At 52.2% G+C, this 18,526-nt stretch overlaps 1 protein-coding gene across 1 annotated transcript in view; it reads right to left on the reverse strand.

The window, feature by feature from the left end:
• Positions 1-18,526, reverse strand: part of LOC146830355 (uncharacterized) — a 485,325-nt gene that overhangs the window by 410,984 nt on the left and 55,815 nt on the right. The gene's annotated exons all lie outside the window — the stretch shown is intronic.

The following is an 18,526-nucleotide window of genomic DNA, read 5'->3' on the forward strand; positions in this document are numbered from 1 at the left end:
TATCTTGAAGGAGTGTAAAGCTGCTTGTTTTAAAACATTTATTCAACAATGTAGATTAGATAAAAAAGAACCACAAAGTGTTTAAAAAAAATAAGTCTATTTATTACAAAACACAATCACTAACACATTGGTATGTCTCCTAGCCAGAGATATCAAAATTACACATGAAAATACTTCAAAGAAATCAGGTAAGTAGCACAAATATACACTGGTCTCCGGGGGAGACAAAACCATATACTTAAGAAGTGGAATGTGAACTTTAAGGAAGGATTGGACTTGGACTAAAGGACTCAGAGGAGCTGGCAGAACCTAGAACCACCCAAGGTAAGTACCCAGGAACCTCACAGCGGCTGTGTGCAGAGTAGAAACACAGCCGCATGCCCAGTAGAAGTAAATTGAGATGTTGTGGTTGCAGTTTTAGAGAAAAAGGACCCTTCAACGAGGACCCCAATGAAACCCGTTGGGAGTATGGAAGGTTGGAGAGCCACCCCACCCGTGGATGCCCCAGGAACCAGGTGACCTGCACAAGGGAAGCCTGATCTATCGGGGTCAAGGGACATCTGAATCTCCCATAGACAACAATGGAACACTTGGGATGGAAGGCTTCAGGAGAAGTCTCTGAAGAGGTCCAGTGGAATCCAAGGATGGGTTCTTCAAGAGGAGAACCTGCAAGAAGAGGGGACAGAGTCTATGCCACTCGTAGGTGATCAGGAGGCACAGAAGCAAAATGCCCACCCTTGGCAAGGAACTCAGGAGAGTTATAGCCATACACAAGTTATCCTATGTCAGATGTCTGTGTCTAGAGGCTCGTGTCCGGCAGGAGCACCAACAAGCCTTGGTAGTTGAAGACGACAAGATGCAAAGGTTGGAAGGAGGGCAGAACAGTGTTTGTGGTCGGTAGCAGTACTAGCTTGCTGGCAGATCGTGAAAGGCTGTAACCAGGAGGGGGCTCCCCTAAGGGCCACCCGAGTACATGGGATCATACCTCTAATGCCAGAATAGGTGATGGGGTATGATTCCAATATGTTTCTCTTTCCACTCCTGGGCACTCCTATTTCTACTACCGCCCCCTCCCGGCTCCTTCCACCCGCTCGCATTCTACGAGCCCCTGCACCTTCCAGACTGATTCCGGTCCTTTGAGCGTTCGGCGCTGTGGATTACCGCTCCATCACAATTCTCCAGTAAGCCTTCTCAGCCCCTGTGCTTCCTCACTTGTTACACCTGCTCTCCCACTGGTAATTTCCTTACCACGGACCCTGTTTTCTCCTGCAGGGACACCGCGCACTCAACGCGCATTTCCCATCTGGATTCCCGCCCCGGTCGGGACTCGATGAATATTCCGTTGCTCCTCCCGTGAGCTGCCTTCTCCACGGCCGCCAATTACACGCCGTACCCGCACCTCCGTTATCTGCATTCCTTCCCCCCTGACCCTGTGTGGTCAGTGTACCGTCTGGGTTTTGCCGGATTAGCCCACGTGGGGCTCCCAGCTTACTCACTGTCGCATTTCTCGCATTCCTGTCCCCTCTGACTCTCTCCTCGTTCTACTTCCCAATCTAAGCATTTCCTTTCTACACTACCTTCTCCCTCCTTTACCGCCCGGTTAATCCCCTTTCCATTTGGGATATTCTTGAATGCACTGCTCTACCTTCTCCCCTCAAGTATTATTTTGTTTCTTATTTATTATTTTTTCTCCCCTTGTAAATTCCTCTTACCTTTGCCTCCGCTCTCTATACCTTTCTTATGTTACCTCAATTAACTTGACCCCTTTTTTACCTACCAAATTGTTTTTATCCTCAAACCATTTTACCTTTTTCTCCCTTCCCCCTCTCCTCGCCATACCCGCCCCCCTTCCGCTTCTCTCTTCCCATCCCCTCTTACCTTCTTTCCTTCACCTACCCAGGCTAACTTCCCAGGCATTTCTGTCATCAACTTGTCCTGAAGAGATCCCACTATTTCAAACGGGATCGAAATGTCGTCGACTACCAACTCTATAATAACTGTTATCTAACTGTTGGAGTATGAGATGCCGATTTGACTTTTTGTTACTGCCTATTTTTTTGCACTCAAAAGTCACCTTTTAAGTCACCTGCCTGGGTTTAGGAAATCGGCTGATTTCCCTTTTACCCTGTCACAGTTAAATTCACACACCGTTTTATTATTTTTGGGTTGTTTAATAATTGTTCTACATCGACTAATATTCCTTGCATTGACTACATATATAAACCCGATTTCTCATTGTATCAAATGTGGTATTTTTATTTTTTGTGAATGGGACCATTGTTCCTTAAAAATATCCAATATGTTTGATATCAAACATGAACAGGTTCGGCACAGCTTTTATATAGTTAGACATCTTGTAATGACTGATGTCCACAACATGTCTTAAAATGGATGACCACACTTCAAAGCCTGGAGAACTGACTCTGGGGTTGTAGTGGTGTCCTGCTCATGCAGGGGCACCCTCACACCTATAATCAAGCACCCTGCCCTTAGAACTGTAGGGCCTACCATAGTGGTGACTTATAGGTTTTAAGTGCAGTCACCTCAGATATAAGAAAACGCATATCTGTCATGTGAGGTGCAAGCACCACCTCACACAGGCTGCAATATAGAGTTTAAGTGGACTCCCATGGGTGGCACAATACATTCTGCAGCTCATGGGAGACCCCGGGTGTACCTATGCCCTGGGTAACTTAGTACCATATACTAGGGTCGTATAGGAGTACACCAGTAGCCAATTGTGGAGGTACAAAAGTACTTACCAAAGCCATTTTGGGAGAGAGATAGCACAGATGTTGTGTCTTGCTTAGCAGGATCCCAGCAAACTACAGTCAAAACAAACTGACACCAGGCATCAGTGATGTCATCAGTGATGTCACTGACCATGTCATGAGTGATGTAATATGTGATGTCATCAGCAGTGCATTGTGGGGGCGCGAGTTATAGATAGCTCAACTAACTATAACGGCCGAATTTCTCTGGTTTTGTACGAGTGAAATGTACAACTAACTATAACGTCCCTGAATTCTGTGTTTTTTTCAGTGAACTTCTATTGTTTTTTTAAATGCTAATTTCTAACTATAACATCCCAGAAACCTATGGATTTTTCAGTGAATTTCTATGGTTTTTTAAATGATCATTTCTAACTATAACGTCCCTGAAACCTATGTTTTTTTCATTGAATTTCTAAGGTTTTTTAAATGCTCATTACTAACTATAACGTCCCTGAAACCTATTTTTTCAGTGAATTTCTAAGGTTTTTTAAATGCTAATTTATAACTATATCATAGTAGTTGTTTTTGCACAGTGGTGCAGAAAGGGGGCTGGGCCTCCGACCAGCGTTAAACAATTCCGCTGCACAGGACATACGGGAGGCACCAGGAGGGCTTCTTGACCCCTAAAGTCCCTCAGAAGTAATGTGGACTTCATCCCCCAACCTGTAGTGTGCCAGGAAGCATGTTTGCAGAGTAGTGGAGAAGGGGGACGTGGCCTCCGAAGACCTCTTAGCAATCCCACTGTGTGGGACTTACTGGAGGTAACAGGAGGGGTAGTCCGCCCCTATGGACATCTTTGGGGGCCAACTACCCCTCCTATTATCTCCAGTAAGTTCCACACACAGCAGGATTGCTATGTTGTCATAGCAGGCCACACCCCCTTTGCCCACCGCTCTGCTAACGCACCTCCTGGCACGCTCTTGGTTGGGGGAGGAAGTCCCCTTCGCTTGTGGTGGTCCTTAGGGGCCAACTAGCCTACCTGTTATCTCTAGTAAGCCCCACACAGCTGGATTGCTGAGAGTGGTCTGAGGCCACGCCCCCTTTTTACATCACTCTGCAAATGCGCCTCCTGGTCCACTGCTGCTCGGGGGATGAAGTCCACTTTAGTCCTGAGGTCCTCAGGACAGAAGAGGACCTCATCAACCCACCAGCAGAGCACCAAGAGGCACGTTTGCAGAGTGGTATAAAAAGGGGCGTGGCCTCGGACCACCTCCTAGGAATCCCACTGTGTGGGGATTACTGGAGGTACCTGGGGGCATATCAACAAGGGCTTTATCTCTGCTTTTTTGGCTTTAAAAGCCGTGCGGCCCCCCCTCCTATGGCCGATTTCGGCCCCGGGGACCCCATGCCCTGGGGCATGCCCACATATTTATTTGTATTTTTTTATTTACTTTTAAGGAGGGGTACTGTGCAGCCCCAGACCTAAGGCCATTATTAGCCTCGGGGAACCCCATCCACTTTGGCTTGTTCTTTTTTTTAATTAATTTTTTTATTTTATTTAGGGGGTGGCGTGTGGACCCCGTAACCTGAGCCACTATTGGCCCCGGGGACCCATCCCCTGGGGCCGGCCCACAAATTGGGGACCGCAGGGGGCGGCCCAATGCCCCCATGGTCCCAGCCGGCTCCCCGCCTCCTGTGGGAGCCGGCACTACTTTTGGGCAAGGGGAGCTGCTGACATGCAGCACCCCTTGCCCAAAAGCAATTCAGCTTTGTGTCTTGGAAGAGAAAGCAGTGTTTGCTATGGCAGGGCAGCTGTGCTCCTGCCCTACCATAGCAAACAGCAATGTCCTGGGGGTGGGCCCCCCCTGGACATTGCAGGAGCCGGCCCTGGTCCCTAGCGCCATCTAGGGCTCCAGGAGGGTGGCCACGCGGCCCCCCTCCCAACTGATGAAAGCCCCGGGAGGTGGTGGTCCCCGGGGCCCTGCAACAGATCCCGCATTTTAAAAAGCAGTGAAACTAGCCCCGGGGAGGTGGTGGTCCCCGGGGCTGCAGGAGGCCGCGTGGCCCCCATGCATTTAAATCGTGTAGCTTCGGGGAGGTGGTGGTCCCTGGAGCTTGGGGGGGCCTGCGAGGCCCCCTGCCCTAAAATAATTAAATGCTTGGTGAGGTGGCGGTCCCCGGGGCAGTGTGGGGGGGGCAAGAGCACAGCGAAAAGGTGAAGTACATGCCGAGGTGAGCCAGGTGTGGCAGAAACCCAGCAATACTCTAGAGTGCTATGGACCAACAGTAGACCACAATTCATAAGCTCAAGGAGAGAACCTCGCCAATCTTGTGGGTCTCACCAGAGGGGACGTCCTACAACAGCAACAAAGGGAGAAGCCTACAGAATGAACTATAGGACAATCCCCTAGAGGTACAGAAGATAACCATCCTAAGAAGACTCTGTGGGAGCCTTCAAAGCTTCCTGTGCAAGGAAGAGCGGCTATACAATAGCCAACGAATACCCCACATAGGGTATTTCTTATCCCCCTAAAAAGCCAGGGACACCTCTTGAGACTAGCTTGTAGACAGAGGACTCAAAAAAAAATGCAGAAACAGCTGGCTAGCTGTACCAAATAAGGACAATAACGGCTGATTAGCCGTACAGTCCGTCCGGGCAATAACGACTTGAACCTATAGATGGATACCAGAAAAACAGTGACAATTTTGCAACCAAAATAAAAGTCCGTAATAAGGACTAAAAACCACAGGATTTATGGAAACCCAGACATGAGACTTTGGACCGCTGAGTCAGCATGACTGTCAAAAAGGGAGACCCCATCAAAGGGCAAATCCTGAAGATGCTCCTGAACATTCGTAGGAAAACTGCCATCGCGTAGCTAGGCAGGGTCTCCCGATGAGGGTCTCGCCCAATTCCCAAGAAGAATGTCATATACTGACCCGCCAAAAGGCAGCAAGGGCTCCACCTCTACGTCGCCCTGGTCGAGTAGATCCAACAAGGAAGCAGAAGGCAGAGAGACTTAGGGAGGCTGCATCAGTAAGATATCAGCAGCTTTGGAACCGCCCTCGCAAACGCTGCACAAGCCTCCGTGGCCATTCTAGGTGCCATTGTAGGGGACGGTTGCAGGCTAACCCATCCACCAAAAGGCAGAGGCTCTGTGGCCCGAGGACGACCAAAAGGCCAGTGCCCCATGGGCACCTGCTCTGAGGAGCATCAAAATAACCAAAGGAGTGGTGAATCCTCAGGGACCTTATCCCCCTCCACCAACAGAGGAACAGCATTGTCCGACGTCGAAACGGCATTGCATTGATGTCAATGGCCACCGAAGAGGACTCGTCTGCCCGGAGTCAGGCCAGCGTCGACTCCACCTCCACCATGATGGGAAACTGCAGTGAGGAACGGTGTTGACTCGAAGTTGAGCTCTGCGCTGCAGCCGCATCTGGCGCCAGTGCAGGGAGACCCACAGGGCTGCGCGGTGACTCCACAGGAAGGTGTGACGTCTGTCTGGGATGCCCCTCCAGGCCGTGTCTCGACGTCGCAGCGACACCGGAGCCGGAGTCAGGGTACTCGATCGCGCCGAGGGCAAACCTGCCGACGAAATCTCAATCTGAGCCCTTCCACCTCTGTGGGGCCCAAAGGCGTGCCAGGTAGAGGAGGAGACCCAAAGATGGCCTGTAAACCCCGTGAATGGGCTTCCATCTGGGATATAGTCGCCCCAACACCAGGACATGGTGGGTAGGTGGGGTTCGAATCCTAGGGGCCTGTGTTCGGTGAATACCGGGAGCAGCGGGTCCCGGCGTCACGTTAATGGGAGGTCGATGACCTCCGTGACTTTTTCCTGTGCTTACCTGCATCAGGTGAGCGATGTCCGCGGGAACGACTCCTTGACCTGTCTCGAACAGAAGCCCCAGCTCGAGATGGAGACCGGCGATGTGAGGACTCCGAACGGGACATCTGGGCGGACGGCAACTTCATCCGAGGTTCCCGCAGGAACTTCGGTTTCAGCTGCCGGCAGGCGTCGAGCTCCTTGGAGTTGTGGTGCTCGCCAAAGCACCACATGCAGATCTCGTGTGGATCCATTGCCGACATCTGTCGTGTACAGGTGTCAAACGACTTGAAGTCCTCAGGAAACAACAGTGTAGGTGATGCACATGTCAAGGAAATGCAGTCAATGTGTAAAGTTTATTTTTCCGTGTGTTACAAGCAAGAAGCTTTTCAAGAAACAAATCATATGAACTAACCCATCGCCCACCCACATCGGGAAGCTACAAACTCGCTCCTTGTGCATCCTAAATTAATAACAACCAACAAGGGAGAAATGATTAGCAGTGGAGTCATTCTGGGGGTGGGGGGCAACACTCAGGGTGCGGTGCCAATGGACTAAAATTAACAAACAAGTTACTTACTTTCGGTAACGATATATCTGTAAGAAACATAGGTTAGTTATTGAATCCTTACCTTAGAATTACCCCCAGGCGTCAGACTGGATCCGGAAACGTTTTTCGTCACAGTACCTCTGCCCATCGGAAGGTGGCATCGGTCGGCTCAGCATCTGTCGTTGGCATCGTGATCGCCGGGATGACGCTGCGGTAGCTACTTAGACGCTGCCCTCGCACGCCGACATCAGTTCTGTGCACGACTTTCTGCACCAGAAACGCAGAGCCATGCAAGACACTGACCACTAGTGCATAAAACTAGGGCCCTAAAGAGATGTCCTTAACCCTAGAAATCAGTTTGCAGAACAGGGAGGATCGGTGGGGCAGTAAGGAATCTATAACTAACCTATGTTTCTTACAGATATATCTTTACCAAAGGTAAGTAACTTGTTCATCTGAAAGAAACAGTTAGTTATAGATTCCTTACCATAGAATAGATAACCCAGCAATACCAACCCCGGAAGTGGGTCTGTGAACCAAGATCGCACCAGAAAATTCTGGAGAACAGAACGGCCAAAAAAGCTGTCTCTCCGGACTTGGCTGTCTAGGTAGTAGTGTTTCATAAACGTGTACAGCAATGCCCACGTAGCTGCCTGACAGATGTCGTGCAGAGGAACTCCTCGGCCCAAAACAGTAGTGGCTGCTGTCGCCCAGGTGGAATGGGCGCATAGCCCCACTGGAGGCTCCTTTTCAACTAGAAAATAACAGGCTTTAATAAACAAAACTTCCCATCTAGAGATGGTCCGCTTGCTATGACCTGACCTTTCTTGGCGCCCACGTAGCCAACAAAGAGTTGATCATCCAGCCGGAACTGTTTTGTGCGATCCAGGTAAAAGGAAAGCGCACGTTTTTGGTCCAGACGGTGGAGCCTCTCTTCTTCTTTTGAAGGATGCGAAGGCTCAAAGAAGGTGGGCAAAGTGATGGTTTGAATGATGTGAAAGTCGGTGACCACCTTGGGCAGAAAGGATGGACGAGTTCTTTGGACAACCTTGTCTGGATGTACGGACAGAAAAGGAGGTTTGGATGAAAGAGCCTGGAGCTCACTCACTCTTCTGGCAGATGTGATGGCTACCAGGAATGCAGTCTTAAGAGTTAAAAAATGTAAAGGACAGTTTTGAAGCAGCTCAAAGGGAGCGCACATCAGATAGGTCAAGACTAAATTCAAGTCCCACTGAGGCATTACGAAAGGGATAGGAGTGAAAAGATGAGTAATGCCTTTCAAGAAACGATTTTCAACTGGGGACTTGAAGAGAGAAGGTTGATAAGGAAGCCTTAGAAAGGCAGAAATGGCCGAGTGATAGCCCTTGATAGTGCCCACACCAGAGCCCTGCTGGGCCAAAGAAAGGAGGGACAAGAGAACCTCAGAGAGGGGGGCAGAAAGGGGATCCTTAGCCTTTGCTGCGGACCATGCCACAAATTTGTTCCATCGGCAGGTGTATACCGTCATAGTGGAGGGGCGCCTGGCTGCCAAGAGTACAACACAGATTTCAGGAGGCAAATCAAATGACGTCAACTGCTGCCACTCAATCTGCACGCAAGGAGGTGGAGGCTGTACAGGCTGGGGTGGAGGACCGTCCCCTGCTGCTGCGACAGAAGATCCTCCCGAAGAGGCAGGCAGATCGGAGGATTGATGGCCATGTTTAGTAGCTCGGTATAACAGACTCTTTCTGTCCAATCTGGCACCACAAGAATGACTTGGGCCCGGTCGCGCTTGATCTTCTTCAGCACTATGGGCAGAAGTGGTATAGGGGGAAAGGCTTACAAGAGTCCACAAATCCACTCGCGACGAAAAGCGTCGCCTAGCGAGTGCCGCCTTGGAAATTCCAATGCGCAGAATTGCTGACTTTGCGCGTTCCCTTCGGTGGCGAATAGATCTAACCAAGGCTCTCCCCACTGCTGAAAGAGACCTTGCACCACCTCTGAGCGAGGACGCCATTCGTGATCCATCATGCACCTGCGGCTGAGTTCGTCCGCCATGGCGTTCAGAGAACATGCCAGGTGTTGAGCCACAAGGGATATGCCCTGATGTTCCAGCCATGTCCAGAGGCGGAGGGCCTCTTGACATAGGGTCCACAACACCACTCCACCTTGTTTGTTGCATTAACACATGGAAGTGGTGTTGTCCGTGAACACCTGCACTACTCTTCCCTGGAGAGAGGGAAGGAATGCTTTCAGTGCAAGATGGATCGCCCACACATCCAGAAGGTTGATGTGGAGCCCGGACTCCGCCGGAGACCAGAAGGATCTGCCATTGACCCATTGCTGGTTTGTGAGCCACCACTTCAATTGGTGTGCCGTACCCTCTGAGATCTGGACGCAATCGGACAGATTCCCCTGATGTTGTGCCCACTGGAACTGCAGGTCCCACTGCAGAGCCCGCATATGCCCCCTGGCATGATCCACCAGCAGGATGCAGGAGTCCATCAGGCCCAGCTGCCGGAGGATCATCCTGACCAAAACCCGGGAAAGGGGCTAAAATATCGGAATCATTGCCCGAATCTCCTGGACTCGCTGCTTGGGAGGATAGACCCCAAAACCGCGTTGTGTCGAGAACTGCTCCGATGAAGAGGAGCTTCTGAGAGGGAATCAGGTGTGACTTTGGCACGTTGATGGAGAACCCCAGCGAATGCAGGAGGTCAACCGTAGTCTGTAGGTGGGAGACGACTGCCTGGGACGAGCCCGCCTTCAACAACCACTCGTTGAGATAGGGGAAGACTGGAACCCCTGATCTGCGCAGGTGAGCTGTGACCACCACCATCACTTTCAAGAAACAACTGAGGGGTGCTGGTAAGGGCGAAGGGGAGCACGGTAAACTGAAAATGCTTGTGGCCTACCATGAACCGCAAGTAGCGCAGGTGGGTTGGAAGGACGGCAATGTGAAAATAGGCGTCCTGCAAGTCCAACACTACTATCCAGGGTCGAAGGCAGACTAGAATTGTGCTAAAGTCAACATTTTGAACTTCTCCTTCCGGAGGAAGCGATTGACGCTACTGAGGTCTAAGATAGGACGCAGACCCCTGTCCTTTTGGGAACCAGAAAGTAGTGGGAATAACACCCACAACCTACTTCTGGGACAGGAATGCACTCAATGGCTCCCCTGGCCAAGAGAGCCGCAACTTCCTGCTGGAGAAGGCCCAGGTGATCCTCCGACATGCGGTGGTACCGAGGTGGCATGGCTGGAGGGGTAGTCTCGAAAGGGAGGGAGTAGCCCCTTTGGACTATCTGCAAAACCCACCTGTCGGACGTAATGGTGCGCCATTGGGGTAGGTGATGGCGGATCCTGCTGCCCACTGGCGATTGATGAGCCAGGAAGGTTGGACTACGAATGTTTGGAGGCCGAAGCAGAGGGGGGGTTGGTGGACTGGCCTTCTCACTGGCCCCCTGAACCACTGCAGTGCGCGAAGGTGGTGTAGCTTGCGCCTGCCTGTGGCCCTGGTTGGGACATAGTGGGGTACCCCTTCCGTAGCCACAAAAGGGGCAAAAAGCAGACTGCGCAGGGCAATTGGAGAGGCCCAAGGACTTGGCCGTAACCCGTGAGTCCTTGAAACGCTCTGGAGCGTGGTCTGCTTTGCCGCCAAAAAGGCGATGGCCATCAAAGGGCATGTCCAAAAGAGCTCTCTGGACATCCCCAGAAAAGCCATTTGATCTCATCCAGGCGTAGTGTCGAAGGGCTACCAACATGGAAATTGTCCTGCCTAGAGAGTCAGTGGTGTCCAGCCCACAGCAGATGGTAAACTTTGCTGCATCCCTCCCAGCAGCAAAGGCCTGGGAGAGGACAGCCCGGGCCTCCTCCAGACACTGAGGCAGCACTTGCGCAACTGAATCCCACACAGGGGGGGGAATAACGGCCCAATAGACATGCAGTGTTTACCGACTGCAGTCCCAAGCTGGCGGAAGAGAAAACCTTCTTGGATTCCCTATCTGGTGGTGCGTTAGGGAATGCACTCTTGGAAGTAGAAGCTTGGACCGCCAAGCTTTCCGGGTGGGGTGTTGGGAGAGGAAAGTGGGGTCACCCGGAGCCGGGCGGTGGCGTTGGCCAACCATCCTATCCATGGGAGCCCCCGTGTTGGGCCTGGACGAAGTGCCCAAAAAGATGTCTGTCGGGGCTTCATTGAACGGCAGCAGGGGTTTTGAAGCACTCGGTGCCGGCTGAAGCACCTCTGTCAGGAGTTTAGCACTGACTGCCGCCGTAGGAAGCTTGAGGTTGAGAGCCTCGACCGCCACTGCGTAAGACGCTCCCTCCTCCGTAGGCAGAGTAGGAGGAGACAATATGCAAAGGTCTGGGGCATCCCCCAGGTCCTCTCTCCAGTCCTGTTCGTACTCTAACTGGTCTCCAGACCCCTCCCAGTCTTCCTCACCCTCCTCTAGCTGCCAGGTTTGCTGAAAATGGCCAGGGTGGAACACAGGGGTAAAAGTACCTGACGGCACAGGATCTGGCATCGGCCGACGCCAGTACGGATCCCTGTCCACGTCAGGTTGGAAGCCGGGGTCGACACTGGCTGGAGGTCCAGCCGGCATCGGTAGTGGACTCGGTGGAGTCAGCACCGGTGAAGGTGTCACAAGGTCGACCTGTGCCGATCTGGATCCAGACCTGGATCCAAGGGGGGCCTGCGACGCCAGGGCCGGAGCCGCCGGTAGGTAAGGTCAAGGGCCTCCAACCAAGCCCGTGGGCCCCGAAAGTGCGCAGCGGAGTCGGGCTGCCCAAAGATGGCATGCATGGCTTCGTAAAACTTACAAAGCTGGGTGGGGGTCGCTCCGGGTCCCGGAAAGGGAGGTAACCCTGTAGTCGGCCCTTCAGGCTCCACATGCAGAGCTGCGGGAGTGGCACCGCCCGCATCCCTCGTCGCATCAGCCGACCGACGGGGAGAAGTCAAAGAGCGACGATGCTTCTTAGACTTATTTTTGTGCATCGACTTGCCCAACCCAAGTGCGAAGACTTTGATGACGAATGATGATGGCTCTGCGACCAGTCCCTTGACCTCCCTTGCGACCGGGACCTCGAAGGGCGTGGAGCCAACTGCTGGCGCTCAAGAAGCTCCCACAAAGCCTTCGGAGCCATGGACCTGCAGTAGGAGCACGACTTGGGGTTGTGGTCACGCTCCAGGCAAAAGAGGCACACGCGGTGCGGACCTGTCACCGATTTCAGTCGGGTACAGGAACAGCAAGCTTTGAAGCCGAGCATCCCTACGTGCACCATGAGTCGTACGGACTCAAAAGGCATCAACAAAAGTCGCAAAAGGTTCAGTCAAAAAGAGACTGGAGGTGCCGCTCTCTCCGGATCTGCACTGGCTGGCACGGAAAAAGAAGGAACTGACGTCAGCGCACGAAGGCAGCATCTAAGTAGCTACCGCAACATCATCCCGGCGGTCACGACGCCAACGACGGATGTCGACTGACGCCACGTTACGACGCGCAGAGGTACTGCTGACGAAAACACTTTCTGGATCCAGTCTGACACCTGGGGGTAATTCTAAGGTAAGGCATCTATAACTAAATGTTTCTTTCAGATATGGCAAATAAAGATAGGCCAATGCGTGTCTCAGTGTCAATCATCACTCTCCATATTGGGCAAGTCCGCTTTGCCGTCCGTTTGCCCATCACAGCAAAGCATGATGCAGGCAGTACCCGTCCACTGACAGAACATGTCAGGGTCAGCGTATATTGGGGTTGACCTAGGACCAGAAGCTCTAATATCAGTAGACGAGGATGGGCCCTGGCGGTTTTGCTTGCTGAAAGTAATAGCCTCGGAGCGGGTGTCAGAAATGTGTGTTTTATCATTGTGCTGAACGGGCAGTCGGGCAGGGTATAGCATGGAGACTTCACGTTGGCTTTTGCCAGACAGTGTCACAGCAACAGGTTTTCGGCATGCTTCCTGCACAATCGGCGTGAAGTCGGCAAAAAGGATAGTATGTATGAGCACATATGTCCCGTGTTGGTAGACTAAGCCACTCCAGCGATGCGGATGTTGTTCCTGCGGGGCCTTGCTTCCAAATCTTCAGTCTTCGTAGTAGTAAGTTTCAGCATATTGTCCAGCTTGTCTGTGCGCTTCGAATCAGCACCATTAGTATCTTCGAGGTCTGATATGCGATGCTCAGCTGAGGTATGGTGCGCCACATGGCACTCGGCTCGCTCATGCATATTTTCTAACTGCGTGGCTAGTGAGTCTAATCTTATATCCACAGTTTTAAAACCAGCTCGCAGTTCAGCAAGGATTGTTGCTGTCCCCTCAGATCCATTAGGGTCGGGTCCTCTAGCGCTCGAGGCTGCCCCCCGGGACTCATCCTCCTCGCCATGTCAAGGGGTCTTGGGCACCTCAAAAGAGAGTGGGCGCTGACAAGGGTCAGTGTGTCCCATGCTGTATTATAAGGTCAAACCAAGCAAATGCACGGGTGGGTGGGACAGGCCTCAAACCTACATCGGCCTCAGGGTGCTGTGTATCCGGGCTGCTGGTAATGAGCGATGCAATGGCAGTGATTCAGCTTAGATGCAGAATGTAGGTACTGCGCAGAGCCATACTAGCTGTAGAGCACTGAGTCATGGATGGGGCCAGCACCTTCACATGTATGGGAGCGCGCTGAGGTGTGTTAGGGTTCCAATCTCAGCTGCAAGCAATGTGCTCCAGTCCCAGCTGTCTCACATGATGGGTCCACTCGGCGACTGGGGGGGGGGCATCAGCACTAGGCGTCCCCCCACGGTGCAGCCCAATCTCACCCAGCAGGGCACAGGTGTGGGGGAGTCTGCGCTGCACCCCACACCCCACGAACTAAAGCCACACCGGGCGGTAATGGATAAGAGGGGGGCCGAGGTCCAACGCAACTCATCGCTAATGTGAGCTGGATGGAGCCAATCAGTAGCACAGGCTCCTGCAGTCAGGCTGCCTCCTCCAAGCAGCTCCCAGCCCGGATGATGCCCAGCAGGAGCAGCAGCGGGCCCGCCATCAGGCTAGCCCCGACCCCTGTCGTTGCTCGGCCTCCGCGGGCCGGTCCAAGCTGCCAGCAGCATCCAGTGTCCCCGCATGTTCGGCCAGCCCCTGCCGCTTCAAATCAGCTCCAAAGCAGTGGGCAGGCAATCTGCAACACTTCGGCCCAGCGAGGATCAGCCAATGGTATGTTTATTTGGATAGTGGCCCGTATAAGGGTGGCACCGCACAGGAGCTTCAGGCTTGAGCAGACATGTTGGTCCTCGGCCAGGCAACGCCACCATGAATAACCACAGTTAAGTCAGGAATCGGAACACGCAAGAGAAACCCAGTTCCCGTTATCTGTGTTTGACAAGGAGAAAGAACGCTCCTTCTTTTGGGGTGATATCCAGTTGAAAAGGGCCATGAATTCAAGCCTGCTCTAGGGGAAAATCTTGGTCCTTGTAATGGAGTCATGTAACCACTGGCCGTGGCGGGCCCCAGACTCTGAGGGATGTACTGGTACTCTGTGAGCTCGGTCCAGGGCATAGTGTTTAGACATGCCTTCCAGGACCGCCACGTCTTCCAGCCAGTTCTCCAAAAATGGTATCATAAAAGAGCCTTCAATTTGTTCTGGCAGCCCCACCACTCTAATATTGTTCTGCCAGGATCTGCCCCCATGGTCCTCCATTGGACCTCTAAGACCATGACCCTGCCCATTAGGGCACTTAAGTCTCTGATGTGAGCTGTGATGGCTGGGTCTAGCCCCAGTAGGCCTGTCTCTAAACAGCGGACATGTTCTATAATGTTCCATTGATCTTCCCGGAGAAGCACCAGGTCCACCATCAGAAATCAATTTTAGATTCTACAGCATCCATGACTGGTGGATCCTATAGTCTCCAGTATTCTGTCCAAATTGTAGGTGGGGACCTGGGTAGTGGAAGGTAGGGACTGTTCAGCGGTATCCATTTTGTTGCTTTGCTTGCACCCCTTACCTCTCTCTGTGGTTAAAGTTGGACCCGCAGCAGAGCAGCTGGAAAGCAGGTGGGGAGGCAGAAGGCCCACAAAGCACCAGCAGGTAAGCAACTGAGGCCTGGTACAGCAGAACAAGTAGCTATCACGCAAATCAGAAGATTACAATCCACTCGGGCCGTCACTGGATGGGGACGAAGGTGCAGGCCTCAAGGTCAGACAAGCTCCCACTGTCGTTGTACAGGCAGCATGACTGGCACAATGTTGCCACAGCACTCCCTGAAATAAGCAGTGAGGGGACAAAGTGCAGCAAGGCCCCTCACGCGTGGTGTAGCGAAGGTACCCATGGTGGCAGGTTGCAGGACCGGGTGCACTTCAATATGAGCTGGCAGTGTGTAGAGGGCAGGGGCTCCCAGTCACCCCATACTAGTCTGTCCAATCACAGAGCACTGCAGTACCATGCCTGATCCCACAAGGGGCCGCTATTGCGCTGGAGTATGGGGGAGGCATTCCCCTGCAATCAGTAGCAAGTATGGGCAGGCAATCATGTTTGTCAGGTCGCTCGCTCCTCACTAGTGGTGGCCAGCACAGATCTGGGGTGGTAGGGCAGGCGGGTAAGGGGGTAAGGAGGTATAGTAATTGTTAAAAAAGAAAAATTCACTTACCTCCTTACCGCTCTGTCCCACGTCATCTCTCCTCCTCTGCAATGCAGCTCTGTGATTAGTCTGAGCGCCGTGGTTCAGAGCTTAAATGAGGACTGGGGGCCTGAGAATGTTCTCCATGCAGGCTGTAATGCAGCCTGTATGGAGAACATGCTAAAATGGCCATGACTGTTTAGTTGGCCCAGGAGGGCCGGTCAAAGTATCATGCACACTTTAGTGTGGCCCCCACTCCTCCCCTGCTCTGTCAACAGTGCAGCCATGTCCTCATGCTGCCGCAGCGGGGAAGGGTAAAATGACAATAACATTGCATTATCATTTTATTTTTCCAATCTTTTACTGCTGCACAGCAGCAGTGGAGCAACGCTCCTCTGCCTTAGCAGAAGAGCCGCCACTGCTCCTCACACTCTGCAGTGAGCCACTCATCCAGGGATTTTGGCCTCGGGGTACCCTGTATAAGGCAGAGGTGGAGCAGTTCAGTTGCTAGTGGCGAGCAAATCGGACTGGTGTCACTCCCTTTTGAGGTGCCCGTAGTAATGAGAAAGAGGGGGCTTCCACCTACTGCAGCATCCAGGAAGTACAGGGCTCTACTCTTCAGACATGCTCATCCGGACGCCTCCCAGGACCCAGAAGCCACCTTGAGGTGGCCACAGTCATGGGCCCAGCAAACCAAACGAACAAGTTACTTACCTTCGGTAACGATGTATCTAGTAGAGACACAGTCTAGCCGCAAGTTCCTTAACTTAGAATATCCTCCAGGTACCAGTCTGGATCCGGAGATTTTTCAGCAGTACCTCTGCAAGCCGGGGGACGGCGTCGCATGGCTCCGCCCTCTATGTCATCCACATTTATGACGTCAGTCAAGCCTTATAAATCCCTCCCGGTACGCTCCGGAGTCGAACGATGTTGCATCGATGCCAACGAATGCCAAAGGATGCTCTATTGATCAGCATCAGGACGGCGTAGACCCAACATTCACCGCGATAGGAAATTGCGGTGTGGGATGGCATTGACTTAGAGACATGTCCCCTGCTGTGGCCGCAGCAATCGCCATTGCAGGGGTCCCCCCGGGCTTTCATCTAACGCTGGAGGTGGACTGTGGCCTAACGTCTGACTGGGAAGCCCCACCGGGCCGGCTACCGACATCGCCACGCTCTGGAGCTGAAGTCAGGGTCCTCGAGTGGTGCCAAGGACGAATCCACCGGCGAGCTCAAAATCTGAGTCCCTACCACCTCTGTGGGGCTCGAAGGCACACCAGGGAGAGGGGTCGGCTTAAAGATGGCCCGCACAGCCTGAAAATAGGCCGCCATTTGTGCCTTAGTTGCCCCAACACCAGGATACGGTGGGTAGGTGGGGGACGACTGAGGAGGGGCCGTGTCCAGTAAAAATGGGCACTGACATCTTGACTACACAAGGCAGATGGCCTCCGTAACTTCTGCTTGTGCTTACCTGAGGGAGAAGAGTGACGAAGTTGGGAACAATCCCGCAACCTGTTCCAAACTGGGGCCCCAGCTGGAGAGGGAGACTGACGACACCGGGACTCTGAATGGGAGATCCGGGCGGATAACAGTTTCATCCTACGTTCCCGTAGGGACTCAGAGTCATGGTGCTCGCCCAAGCACCACATACAAATCACGTGCGGATCTGTCTCCGACATCTGTCGTGTACAGGACTCACACGACTTAAAGCTCAAAGGCATCGGCACACTGCCCCTGGGTGCTAATAGGCATCAGTAAGGCCAAAACAACAAACAGGCCAGCGGAACTGCTTCTCCTGGATATTCGTTGCAGCACAGAAAAGAAGAAAACTGAAGTCAGAGCGCCGAGAGGGACTTATATGGCTCCTCTGACGTTATATCCGTGGACAACGTCAGGGTGGAGCCATGCAACGCTGTCCCCCAGGACGCAGAGGTACTGCTGAAAAATCTCTGAATCCAGACAGGCGCCTAGAAGATATTCTAAGTTAAAGAATTTGTGGCTAGAGGTCTCTATCAGATACAGCTGCAGCTTGGATCAGGCGGAGCAAGGCCCAGTGACTGCCTCTTAAGGTCTAGGGGTTCAACATCAATCGACAGGGGGGATTGGGTGGGCACCCCATGGCCGGCTCGGTCAGGATCATTCAGAGATGGAAAGAGCCCTCTGTCTCTACACTCGCCATGGCGGTTAGACCCATCCCTCCCTAGTTTGGATATAGTTTCTACATTCTTGGGTTAACTGCTTTGTTTTTACTGGTATGTCTTGAGTTCCATATCAATCCGTAACAAAAGGAATACTGCTTCAATATTTCCTCATTTAAATAAGGAAGGGGGCAAGAAATGAGATGAGGAAGTAATGCTTAGCCTGCTTACAGGTAATCTTCATCACTCTGATTCCTCCTTCTTCGTCCCAGTACTTACTTCCCTTCATCCATGCCTGTAGAACTTCATCTGAGTTCTGATATAACATCCAGGAAGAGTAAGAGGGAAGAGTAGAGTTTATAGGGGGGGGAGTAGCCTGGATGCATAGATATAGAATATAGATTGCAAAGGATGTGAGATTGGTGGAAAAGATAGACTAAATCTCATTTAGTTAAGGAAAAACATGAGGAAGAAAGAATCGAGTAGTAAAGATTACTAGTACAGAATCTGAGATGGCAAATTGTGCTTGGAGCGCTTTACAAAACCTTTAATAAACAATTATCATATTGTCACTGAAGTTAAAAGTAATGGGGAAAGTCGAAAGATTAAAAATGGTTCAAAAATGTTTTCAGCCATCAACTGGTGCCAGAGTTGTACTAAGGAGAGCCTTGAGTCCTGGTCCTGCAATCTATCTAGCTAATGACAACTGAGCTTGCTGCACTTTGTTCTC

This window comes from Triturus cristatus, chromosome 5_1 (genome assembly GCF_964204655.1).
Source record: "Triturus cristatus chromosome 5_1, aTriCri1.1, whole genome shotgun sequence".
Classification (NCBI taxonomy): domain Eukaryota; kingdom Metazoa; phylum Chordata; class Amphibia; order Caudata; family Salamandridae; genus Triturus; species Triturus cristatus.